At 42.7% G+C, this 13,834-nt stretch overlaps 1 protein-coding gene across 1 annotated transcript in view; it reads right to left on the reverse strand.

Moving 5' to 3' along the window:
• The window catches only part of TNFSF10 (TNF superfamily member 10), a 30,728-nt gene that overhangs the window by 15,883 nt on the left and 1,011 nt on the right, over positions 1 to 13,834 (reverse strand). The gene's annotated exons all lie outside the window — the stretch shown is intronic.

A 13,834-nucleotide genomic window follows, 5' to 3' on the forward strand; every position in this document is an offset into this window, starting at 1 on the left:
GCCCATATATACTATCAACAGCCCATACATACAGATGCCTACAACGCCAGTGCCCACACATTCCCCCAGAGAGTGAGATTATGTTAAACAATTTCTACAGTGCTGCATGTCTGGAAGTAGAAGGGGGAGGCAGCGGACCCCCCCCCCCCCTCCCCTATCCAATCCCAGTGCAAAATTGAGAATCTGTGCTTTCACTTGACAGGGTTTATCTCTCGGCCCCTTGAAAGGTACACTGGTGCCCCACAGGGCTGATAACAGCATACGGCATATACAGTCTGCACAGCATATCCAGTCTGCACTCACAGCTACTTTTACAATCTGGTAGGAATTTCCAAAATAACATTTTGCTGAGTCACCTTTCTAACTGGACATGGAATCCAACCAGGGAAACATCTGGATGAATTCTGTCTTTTATCATCAGACTTCTATTAGGTTCTTCCAGGCAAATCAGTTTCTGGTGGGAAAATTGGCTAGAAGAATGGAGTAACGCTGTATGTGGACGTCTTTACGGCAAAATCAAATTGCAAGCTTCACTGGGTAAGGCGACTGATGTCAATTAATATATTTATTGTAAAGTCCTGCAGAATATGTCAATGATATCTAAATCTACAGGGATCATTTATAGTGACGGAGATGATATTATTACTACTATTATTCATATTAATATAATTTATTTTTGTCCTCTGTGGCTTCTTGCATATATTGTTTCGGGTCAGTACACATTTAATAAGTACCTTCTGCCTAAAATAGACCCTTCACTTTCTGCAGTTTTCCTGACGGGGGAGTAACTCTCTGAGATCCGCTATTGTCAGCCATATTAGCTCTCAGGGGGCTTTTGTTCTCTTTCATCCAAAGTTCTAATTTATAGCCTTATAACAAGTTGAAAAGAAGGAATTCTGGGACATCAGTGAGGGAGGAAGTAACTAACTAACTTCTCCTTTCTTTCCCTATCACTGTAGCTGTAGTCTGGACCACAACTGCATGACCAGGAGGGTAAGACAATGGGATTTTTAATGTAGCAGTTTTATTGCACACACACTGATCAGCTTTTTTTTTTATAGCTCTTCAGAGCTCTGGGAATAAACTTTAAATAAACATGATAGGGAATGAATCATAAAAGAAAACTTCAAGGCTAGACATTTAATCAGAGCTGTGAAGACTTGTACGGAAATAAATAGGGGAAAGCCGATAATTTTGTCAGAAATCGCATTTGCTGACTTGTTACTTCCAGTAATTGATACTATGCTAGATGCCAAAAGACAAAAAAGGACATGGTAAAATATCCAGATTTACAGTTCACCAAAATATAAATTTACTGATTATTGATATAATAAATATTCTTACATTATGTGTATATAACTCCAAATAATAATATATGATTAATACTTGGCAAACAGACATCTATGTATGTGCTTGTATACAATAGGGAATATCAGCACATCATTCTCTCCTATTGCTCAGATCACTAGATGCTTTTTTATCTTGGGATTTTAGGTATCTGCAAGCTCTCTTTGTCCCTTATCTTCAGAAATAAACAATCATTTGCAAATTGTAATATTCCTGGTGCTTTGTGTCCTAAAGTAATGACCAGGAATCCAGGAATATTGGTACTGCTAGTAAATGCCAAATGTACCATATCTATCTATCTATCTATCTATCTATCTATCTATCTATCTATCTATCTATCTATCTATCTATCTATCTATCTATCTATCTATCATCTATCTATCTATCTATCTATCTATCTATCTATCTATCTATCTATCTATCTATCTATCTATCTATCTATCTATCTATCTATCTATCTATCTATCATCATCTAGGTTTGAGACACACAAAGAAATACCACATACAAACAAATCTATTTTATTTATAAACATACATGCATATATTCTCTAGAATACATGATTTAAACCCATGTGTTGGCTATGGACATTATACTGCATGCATAAGAAGTACGAGAAGATTGAGAAGAGTCCCCTAATGTCTACTGTGATCAAGGATTCCAAGGTCCCAGCTAAGACAACTTTTATCATGCAAATATCATGTGCATCATCAAACTACTGTAGATTGGATGGAAAACTGGTCAACTGGTAGATAATCTTTTTGGTAGAAATCAACCCAAAATTCTGTTTCCTGCTGTTACCGATTTAGTGCTGAAGCTTTTATTTACTGTTAGATGCGGATTTTCCAACCAAATTTTCTGTGCAGAAATTCTGTAGCGTGTTGCAAAAGCGGCAAAGTGGAGAAGATTTTAACAAATGACATTCACACGCTGTGTAATTAACATGCAGAAGAGAAGTGCGGAAATTGACTTGATTCTTAATCTGCACGTCAATTTCCCTTACGAAAATGCTGCAGAATTTCTGGTCGGAATTTCTGCAGCTAATTTGCCCTGTGAGCACATACCTTTAGTGCTGGGTTCCCATTGTGTAGATTTGTTGCAGATTTTGCCTGCATTTTGTAAGCTATAACCAGAATTGGATCCAGGAGAACAGATCTATAAGACCTTTCTTTATATATTTCTTCTGTTTAGGTTCCGTTTCTAGTTTTGGCTTAAAAAAAAACACATGCAAGATCTACAGCAAATCTGCACTGTGGGAACCCAGGCCTTAGGGTATGTTCCCACAGGCAGGATATGCTGCAGAATTTTTGCAACAGAAAATCTGCAGCGCAATCTCAAAAAACCTAAGGCCAAACACGCAGCATCTCCGCACAGAATGTGCAGCATAAATTGACATGCTGCGGATTTGAAAATTTCACTTTCCGCACAACTTCTCTGTATTTTTTTTTTCTGCAGCGTGTGGCTGAGATTAGCAAAATCTCTTTAACTTTGCTGCTCCTCTAAATGCTGCAGAATTTCTGCACAGAATAACGTTGCGGAATTTCCACAGTGCTTGCGCTGTGTGGGAGCCCAGCCTAGAGGTGACATTTCCTTGTCCGTATCTATCAAGCCACTAGGACAAAAGTATCTTACAGGTAATCTTTTTTTACTTTTTCTAATCAATATTTTTCCTGTATAGGACCTTTAAATGGAATTTCCATACTCTTTGAAATGAAAAGTATTTTGTATTTACTTTGGCCAATTTCCTTGTATGGTTGAATGACAGTGACTTCAGGGCTTTTTCTGTAGCTTTAAGGGCAGATTCACACGAGCGTTGCGTTTTTGCGCGCGCAAACAACGCGGCGTTTTGCGAGTGCAAAAACCATTTGACAGCTGCGTGTGTCATGCGTGTCTGATGCGCGGCTGCGTGATTTTCGCGCAGCCGGCATCATAGAGATGAGGCTTGTCGACGCCCGTCACTGTCCAAGGTGCTGAAAGAGCTAAATCTTTCAGCACCCTCGACAGTGAATGCCGAACACAACAGCGAAAAACCTGTAAAAAAAAAAGATAAAGTTCCTACTTACCGAGAACTTCCCGGCCGTTGCCTTGGTGACGCGTCCTTGGTGACGCGTCCTTGGTGACGCGCCTCTCTTGACATCGGGCCCCACCTCCCTGGATGACGCGGCAGTCCAAGTGACCGCTGCAGCCTGTGATTGGCTGCAGCCTGTGCTTGGCCTGTGATTGGCTGGAGCTGTCACTTGAACTGAAGTGTCATCCCGGGAGGTCGGACTGCAGGAAGGAGACAGGAGTAATCGGTAAGTTAGAACTTCGGGTTTTTTTACAAACGCTGCGCAAAATACACGGACTGTGTGTACTGCCCCATAGACTTCTATAGGGCATTGCGTGCCGCGCGAAAACCACGCGCCCTACACGCTGCCAAATCACGCTCGTGTGAATCCCCCCTAATACACAGTTTTTACTTTTGAAAAAAAAATAAAAAATTCTATTAAAAGTGGATTTCCACTCAACATGAATTATACTATATTTAGCTCCTATACCCTAGGATTTATTTACAGCATCATCACTAAAGCTCTTTTCACCCTTTACAACATTTCCGCAGTGAACATTGAAAATTGTGAAATCCGGAGTGAACATCCAGAACAGAATGATCATCCAATGGATTTGAAAATCTGCAGCATCCTCTGATTTCCGTTTGGAAAATGTTCAGCAGCATGTGGATGAGTTTTGTTCAAATCTCATCCACATGGCTGGGACCGTAATCTGAAGCATTTCTGTCCCATGTGAATCCAGCCTTAAAGGCTATGTAAACCTTTGAACACTTTTTTTTTTTATGATCTGGATCTTGCCTGACCCGCTGCCACTGAAGCCGTCAGTCCCGCTGACTTGACGGATTTGGGTTTCAGCGCAAGATACAGCTTTCATGTATCCAGGGTACATAGAAGCTGTATCTCAAAAAGAAAAAAAAAACTATTAAAAAAACAATTTAAAATACCATGATACATTGTTTTATTCAAAAAAGTAACCCATGTCCTACTGGGCCATATAGATGTCATAAAGGGGGATCCACCACTTAAGGCCGAATTTACACGGATTCAAGGGCGTTGCACATCTCAGACGTAATGTGGGGCGCAATATCACGCATCCTCCATATACTAGAGTCTATGGAGGGATTTGTGAAGTGTGAAAAAATAGGACATGTCCTATTTTCTCACGGACCATTCACACATGAAACAGTGGCCGTGTGAACGGACACATTGAACTATATAGGTCGGTGTGACGGCCGTTGTTTCAACACGTTCGTGTGAATAAGGCCTAAGAGCCAAAGCAGGATAATCCCTAAGAGTAGTGAATTACATAAAATATAACATATGATGATCTCTGCGATTCATTCCACTTTTAATGTTGTTTTTTGCGTTTTTCCAGTTTCTCCCATCGAGTTAAATTAGGAAAACTTACACATTGAACATTATTTACATGCCATACTGGAAAACAGTTTTCCATAGACACAGTTGTAGGAAAATGTGTCTTTTATAAGATCCCAACCACGATTGCAGCAAATCATGTACTTACACGTTATTTTCATCACAGTTTTTGAGGTGTGCTACTGGCGGCATTATTAATACTACCTGTGCATGTACCTTGCTGAAAACTATTGTCTATATCCCTTTGGTTAGTAAAATATTCTGGTAAATACAATGACAAGTATCTGTAACAATCTGACCATAGAATGCTGACACGGCCTGTCACAAATGCCCATCAGCACATTATAATGCAATGAGCGCAGCATAGCTGCTCCTACGGGGCAGGGAAGGGAAACTTTGATATTTTTCACTATTCTGTTAGTTATACAATTTGCTGTCATAATAATAAATACCTTCAAAAGGTGCAGGCTCCCTTTAGGGTAGGAACACTGCACAAAGCTACAGAGCGTATACGCCCTGGTGGCCGCAGGGAATTCCGCCCAAGAAAACACACCAAATCGTGCAGTTTTTTTTGGGCGGGATGTCCGCTGCGGAAATCCTGCAAGGAAAAAATAAAGTTTGGACTTACCGTGGCTGTAGTCATGGGGATGCGTTCCACTCTTCTGAGCTTAGCCTGGCCTCCTGGGATGACGCTATAGTCCATGTGACGCTGCAGCCTTTGATTGGCTGCAGCAGTTGCATGGGATGAAGAGGCTGGGGTCCACTCAGAACAGAGAATTGCATCACTAGGACTACGACAGAGGGTAAGTTTGAGCATTTTTATTCATTTCAAATCAGAAAATACTTTTTTTTTTTTTCACTTGCTATTTTTGCGGCAGAATAGGAATGTTTCTGCCGCAAAAGTCGGAACACATAGCTCTTTGATGCGGGTTTTTGAATTCAATGGGGAAACATGCAACGGAAGAGCAGCGATTCTGCAGCATAAACTGAGATGCTGTGGCTTAAAAAACCGAACCGCAAATAAATGTCTGAACTTTTTTTTGGCTTATTTTTTCTGCTTTGTGTGGCTGAGATTTTATGCTGCAGAAATGGCTGGGAATCCAAGATCTTGAAGAAATTTGCGACATATAGGGCATGCTGCAGATTTGATAATCCTCAAAAAGCCATCAAATCTGTGATGACGTCTACCCCATGTGCATAAAGTTTAGTAAAACTCCATTCACTTGCATTAAATTGTGCTTTCTTATATATTTTAGTTGCCGAATGCACACTGAAAATTCATTTTGGCTTGGGCTACGTAGTGAATTACAATTAAATGATAACTTGTATAAGGGGAAAAAAATAACTTCCGACCTTGGGGCTTTATTGCTAAAAACCAGATAGAAATGTCTGCAGTAGTGGTGAGTCATATGTGATGTAGCGCTCACCATATTATATGTTCCATAAGGGCACGTCCAGACGTGGCGGAATTGCTGTGGAATTCCGCTGCGGACAGTCCGCAGCGGAATTCTCCAGCGGACGTTTTTTAGAGTTGTTTCAATACATTTTTCGACAAGTTAGTTCAGATGTTGCTGAGAACTCTGCTGCGGACCATAGGCTGCGGCGCGGAATCTTCCCTCCGCAGCATGCACTGACTGTTGCGGAGAAGAAGCGGAATTTCAGTGCGGATTTCAGCCTTTGCAATGCAAAAACTGAAATCTGTAGCAAGTCCGCTGTGTTTTCTGCAACATCTGAATTACCTGTCAAATATGGAAATGTTGGTGCAGATTAGTTGCGTAATTGCCCCAAATCTGCACCAACATTTGCAGCGGAAAAACTCCACCACGTCTGGCCGTGCCCTAAAAGTTTATCTCACTTGCAGATCGCACATAATGAAACAGGATGAGAAACAGGAAAAATGAAGCAGGATGAGATTCAGACACTCCCAAAGTTAAACAAAGTGCATGGACGAAAACAAAAAATTACGTTTCAGTTTCAGATCAGCAGGATTATACTTACTGGTAAGGGAAATTAGTGTGAAAAGCTTCAAAGATGATACAACCATGAAGATCTAATAAATAGGACGGAAGTGGAGAGCAATAAAATCAAACTTCTGCATTCTCCTCTATACTGTATTTCCTTTCCTAGACAGAGAGACTTATACAAATAACATCTAAAAAAGATTACTAAGGGCGAGTTCACACAGAGCTGCAGTCCACTTTTTTTTTTATCGCTATATACATATATATATATATATATATATATATATATATATATGTGTGTGTATTTGTATGTTTTTTTAACATGTATTTTAATGGTTGCATGCACTATTGGTTGCATGTTTGTTCTGGTTTTGCCACTACTTTTTTCATTGACGCTAATGGGAAAAACGACAACATTGCAAGACTTATTTTTGCTATGATCTTTGGCACAACAGTATTGCACCACCATCGCTTCAGCCAGGTCCAGAGTGCAGTTTTAGGGTCAGTTCACGTGTTGCGTAAATACCGCAGTTTTTCCACAACTGTATTCCTTGCAACTGAAAATTCTGCAGCAAATACAGTAGTAGCAAAGTGGATGAGATAAAACAAATCTCATGTACACTCTGCGTAAATACTGAGTGGAAAAAATGCTCAGAAATTAACCTGCGGTACAGAATTTTATTCCGCATTTGTATTTGCCTAAACGCTGCTTATTTGTTGCGGGTTTGCCCAATTGAACTCAATGTTGCGTTTTTTTTTTTGTAGTGGGTTTTCAGCGATTTTGCCGCATAAAACACAACTCCGAAAAAATAATAATCATATACTCCAGGCCGGCCTCCTGTGATGACGTTCCATCCCATGTGACCGCTGCAGCCAATCACAGTCTCTAGCGGCGGACGCATGGGATGAAACATCATCCCAGGAGGCCGGCCAGGATGACGTCAGAGGACCGGCCTGCTGGGATGACGCTTTATCCCATATGATTGCCGTTGCAGCGAATCACAAGCTGCAGCGGTCTCCTGGGATGAAATGTCTAAGTGCTGCAGTTTTCCGCAGCGGACATTCCGGGACGAAAAACTGTATGGATTGTTTTTTCACCCAGAATTCCCGGCGGCGCACAGGATACGGGCGGATACGCTGTGTGCATTTACGCAGCGTATCCGCCCCATGTGAACTCAGCCTTAGGGGGGTTTCACACGAACGTGTATTCGGTCCGTGCGGGCCGCGTGGTTTTCACGCGCCACGCACAGACCAATACAAGTCTATGGGGCAGTACAGACAGTCCGTGCTTTTTGTGCAGCGTTTGTCAGCTGCGCAAAAAGCGCGACATGTTCAATATCTCCGCGTATTTCGCGCATCACGCACCCATTGAAGTCAATGTGTGCGTGAAAACCACGCAGGTCGCACGGAAGCACTTCCGTGCGAACCTACTGAAACAGCGCACCAGCTGTCAAAAGGATGAATGTAACCAGAAAAGCACCACGTGCTTTTCTGTTTCCAAACATCCAAATGGAGTGTCTTTGAGATGAGCGAACCCGGACAATCGAACCGAACTTCACCGGGTTCGGCCGAACCAGTTTTGGCCGAACCCGGCAAAAAAATTTCCGGTACGCGACGTCAGGAGATAGTCACTGTCCAGGGTGCTGAAAGAGTTAAACTGTTTCAGCACCATGGACAGTGACTACCGATCCCAATAAACATGAACCTGTAAAAAAAAACGAAGTTCTGACTTACCGATAACTCCCGGCTTCTTCCTCCAGTCTGACCTCCCGGGATGACAATTCAGTCCAAGTGACAGCTCCAGCCAATCACAGGCCAAGCACAGGCTGCAGCGGTCACATGGACTGCCGCGTCATCCAGGGAGGTGGGGCCCGATGTCAAGAGAGGCGTGTCACCAAGGACGCATCACCAAGGACGCGTCACCAAGGCAACGGCCGGGAAGTTCTCGGTAAGTACGAACTTTTTCTTTTTTTTTAACAGGTTGCTGTATATTGTGTTCGGCATTCACTGTCGAGGGTGCTGAAAGAGTTACTGCCGATCAGTTAGCTCTTTCAGCACCTTGGACAGTGACGGGCGTCGACTAGCCTCATCTCTATGATGGCGGCTGCGCGAAAATCACGCAGCCGCGCATCATACACGGATAAACACACGCAGCTGTCAAATGGTTTTTGCGCGCGCAAAACGCTGCGTTGTTTGCGCGCGCAAAACGCTGCGTTGTTTGCGCGCGCAAAAACGCAACGTTCGTCTGAATCTGCCCTTAATGTTTCAGATGCTGCCCCAAACTGCACTATGTGAATGTGGCATCAACTATATGTGAATAAGGCCATAAAGTGAATCTTCACCTTTTAGCACAATAGCACTTTAAAGTCCAAGATTTTGTGCAGATGAATTTTTCTGATATATCTCATATTATGAAATCTCATAGCTGCCAGTGCTTTGTTTTTCTGATACAGAACTCCCAATACTCTTCACCCACATTTCCTCCATGCAGCATCTCCCTTGTGCAGCATGAGCCAGTCTTATCAACAGGGTGGTGACTAAAAACAGTGCCAGGTCAAACCTAAGAAGAAAAGTGGTGAAAAATCTTCATAAATCTTCTCGCTTGCACCACCCCCAAACACTTTTTCTGACACATTTTGGACGAAGGCCATTATTTTCCAGGTATGTAAGCCAAAAATCTGGTATTATTATTATAATATTATAAATCTGCCCTATTTTAGATTCCAGCTGCCTGTGGCCAGCACTAGTGAGGGAATACAGTTCAATGATTGGGCTCAATGTGTTAGTCGTATGCAGTAAACTACAGCCCTCCCCTTAATGTAGACTGTAGGCAGCTGGCATTTGATCATTTAACAGAAAAACTGAGCTCCAACTGCTAAAAACATATATTATGTGGTTGGACATTTACTTTAAGGCTTTATTCAGACGAACGAGTGTAAATTCGGACGTGAAAAACTGAAGTTTTTCACGTCCGAGTCACACTCGTGTGGGACCCGTTTTCACAGATGCCTCATAGACTTGAGTCTATTGAGGGATCCGTAAAAACGGACACAGGACATGTCCTATGTTTTCATGGGCCCTTCACACAGTCCGTTAAAACAACGGTCGTGTGAACAGCTCCATGGAAATACAGGCAGCCGTCTGACGGACGTAAAACTATGGCCGTCACACGGACTACATATACGTTCGTCTGGATAAGCCCTATGCTGGTTTTAGATGCTCACACTTTGATGCTGCTATTTATAGCAAAAAAAAACAGGAATAAATCCAAAAATAAGAAGTACAAGCTTTCAAGTACAATTCTTCATTTGTGACTCAACCCCTGATTTTATGTTAAAAATGAAAAATACTGCACCAAAACTGCAGTTTGTGAACCTGGTCTTCAGACCATGCTGTAGTTTTCAGTTGCAGTTTTAGGCCTCATTTACACGAGCGTGTGCGTTTTGCGCACGCAAAAAAACGCTGCGTTTTGCGTGCGCAAAAGGCAATTGACAGCTCCGTGTGTCATCCGTGTATGATGCGCGGCTGCGTGATTTTCGCGCAGCCGCCATCATAGAGATGAGGTAGTCGACGGCCGTCACTGTCCAAGGTGCTGAAAGAGCTAACTGATCGGCAGTAACTCTTTCAGCACCCTCGACAGTGAATGCCGATCACAATCTACACCAACCTGTGAATAAAAAAAGACGTTCACACTTACCATGAACTGCCTACTTCCTCCAGTCCGGTCTCCCGGCCGTTGCCTTGGTGACGCGTCCCTCTCTTGTCATCCGGCCCCACCTCCCAGGATGACGCGGCAGGCCATGAGACCGCTGCAGCCTGTGATTGGCTGCAGCCTGTGCTTGGCCTGTGATTGGCTGCAGCTGTCACTTGGCCTGAATTGTCATCCCGGGAGGTCGGACTGGAGGAAGAAGCCGGGAGTTATCGGTAAGTCAGAACTTCTTTTTTTTTTTACACGTATATGTATATTGTGATCGAAAGTCACTGTCCATGGTGCTGAAACAGTTTAAGTCTTTCAGCACCGTGGGCAGTGACTGTCTCCTGACGTCGCGTACCCGAACATTTTTTGCCGGGTTCGGTTAAAACGAGTTCGGCCGAACCCGGTGAAGTTCGGTGCGCTCATCTCTAATTTGACACTCCGTTTGGATGTTTGTAACCAGAAAAGCATGTGGTGCTTTTCTGTTTACATTCATCCTTTTGACAGCTCTTGCGTGATTTTCGCGCATGCAACGCAGGACCGTCAGTGTGGCATGCGTTGTTTTCACGCACCCATTGAAGTCAATGGGTGCGTGTTGCGTGAAAAACGCAAGAATATAGAACATGTCGTGAGTTTTACGCAACGCACTCACGCTGCGCAAAATTCACGCATCGTCTAAACAGCCCCATAGACTATTATAGGTGCGTACGACACGCGTGAAAAGCACGCGCGTCGCACGCGCGTATAATACGCTCGTGTAAATGAGGCCTTAGTGTGATACCACACGTAAGGTTTTCTGTAGAAACTGATCAACGAACATTTCTGTAAAAGAAAATCCCTTAACATGCACGTTGTCTTTCTGTTTTGGTGGCAAGTGGCGCAATTCTCAGAACGATTATTGTCTATTTGTTCCTTATAGACCTTGGCACACACAGAAAGTATGTAAATGTTGTACTTTATTGCCCTTTATGCTATAATCAGGTCATACTACTGGTGTGAACTATGATCAAGGTAACATGCAGTCCACATGGATTGTTTTTCTAGCTAACTTGCAATCTGCTTGTAAACACTATCAGCGTCCAAGAACATTGCCTTGTATACTTTTTATCATTTTGCTGGCAGTTAGTGGTTTGTAACCTTCATATAAGACGACATTTACATGGATTTCTAAGCGGAAGAAAACTAAACTAAAATGTATCTGTTTTGATTGTCCCTTATAAGGAATTTCATCTTATAAAGTAATGGAATATTGCTAGGATATGCCATCACTTTATGATCAGTGGTTGTCCCTCTAGGACCCCCACCAATCCTGAGAATGAAGGGGTCACAGTGCTAAATTGGTCGTGTTCACTGTTTTTCCCTGCACAGTGCTGCCCCCCACTGTGCAAGGAACTTTCAAGTAAATGGGACCGGATTCAGTTCCCAGTACAGCCTGGTGGCTGGTAGTGACGCTGCACAGGGAAAGCTTAGACGTGGAGGAAGCGCTAACAGCCGTGCTATGTTCCCTTCATTCCCAGAATCAGCAGTGGTCATAGGGGTCGGACCCCACCAATCATAAATTGATGGCATATGCTAGCGATATGCCATCACTTTATAAGATGGGAATAATCCTTTAAGGCTCTGTTCACATCTGCGTTGTGGTTTCCGCTAATCCTTTAAGGTTCTGTTCACATTTGCGTTGTGGTTTACGCCTTTAGCAGAAACCACCACACAGTTATGCGTCCACCAGCAATCGATGAACCCCATTGATTGATAGTTGTGTCCATCAGGTTCCGTTGTGGTGTATGTAATTTTGATGTGAAGAATAGCTCTGCATGCAGCACAATTCTTCCTGTCAAATCTGATGGAATCTGCGACGTAGGCTCCGTCACAGATGTAAACAGAGCCTAATGGGTAATATTCAGCCCCATAGCAAGGGCTGGATCAAAGTCTTTTTGGAAAGAGGAACTAGATGAGGAAACCCAGGGTGAAAGAAAAAGAACTATGTAATATCAAAATAGTACTGCAATAGAGTGCCCTTATAATACCGCCATACACTGTCTAAATAATAGTGCTTCACAGTGCCTATATTACAGTGCTCAGGTCCTTGAATTCTCTAGCCAAATATCAGAGACTAGTAGTTAGCCCTCTGCGAATCATCCTGAGGAGTATGGTGGAGGCTCCTGGGCATTTGCTCCTTTTTCCTTTCTTATAATCCAACCCAGCACACAACACATTGGTACATACTGAATATCATATGCACTCAGGGTTGGACTGGCCCACTAGAGAACCAGAGAATCCTCCGGTGGGCCCAGGCTCTGAAACAATAATAGGCCCTAGCGGTCCAGCAGAAGACAACCCCATTTGTAGGTGACTTTGGAGCCAATGTCCCTAGGGTCTATTTCTTTTGGAATGATCACAAATTACCTATTAGAACTTATTGAAGAAATGTTCCGTGTGTACAAAGATAACAACCAGGACTATGATCAAATTAAAAGTGGGTATGTACATGTTCCATATAGATGGAGGGTGGGCCCTCAGATTATTTCCTCTGGTGGGCCCAAGGAACCCAGGTCCAACCCTGTATGCACTACATGAAATCACTGTCATTGTGCATTATATTACTCCACTTATACTATTCCCTTTATTTCTATAAGTTATGATGCATGCACATACATTCCCCTTACCTTTGAATCCAGAATCGCGGGACATTTTAAGCCTTGCCCCGTTTCCAACTGGTAACACCCCCAAAATTACATAGAAATGACCCTTTTTTCAGATTTGTGTATACCCCCCCCCCCCATTATGTGGCCGTGGTCATGGCACATTTCTAAAAAAAAAAAAAAGAGGATGTAAAGCATGTATGCTTTTTCCCCAATGTTGAGAAGTAAAGGAAATATAGCTAAGCATTATGTCAGTTTGTAATTTACACCGGGTTACATGGTTGTGTTTGTTTGCACACACATCCCTACTGTAGCCTCTAACAACAAGCTGTGCACATTCAACTCTGCTGCACCGATGTGCGTGTAAACAAACACAGCTCAACCCTGCAGCCATAATTCCTCAAATCCCAGCCCAGGGACAAAAAATTATCACAAAATTATAACTGCTCAGTTATATGGTCACAACCTCATAAATGTTCTTAGTGGATGTGGTTGCACACTATGCTTTTTATGCAAAGACCAAAACAACCACAACTGAGCATCACTGTAACATAATAAAAGTGTAGTTCTGCATGGGATAGGAAGATTAGATGAGCTACATTACAGATATAGTTAAGATGAATTTGTCATATACAGCAGAGTTGAGATTGTCAGTTGGCACAACTCATTGTGCAGCCAAAATGGGTAAGATTTATTAATGCGGTCAAAGATTAGGACAGTGTAAATTTAAACAAAGGAGTCAGAGGATGCGCCAAATTTATCACAGTGGT

This window comes from Rhinoderma darwinii, chromosome 4 (assembly GCF_050947455.1).
Source record: "Rhinoderma darwinii isolate aRhiDar2 chromosome 4, aRhiDar2.hap1, whole genome shotgun sequence".
Lineage (NCBI taxonomy): Eukaryota > Metazoa > Chordata > Amphibia > Anura > Rhinodermatidae > Rhinoderma > Rhinoderma darwinii.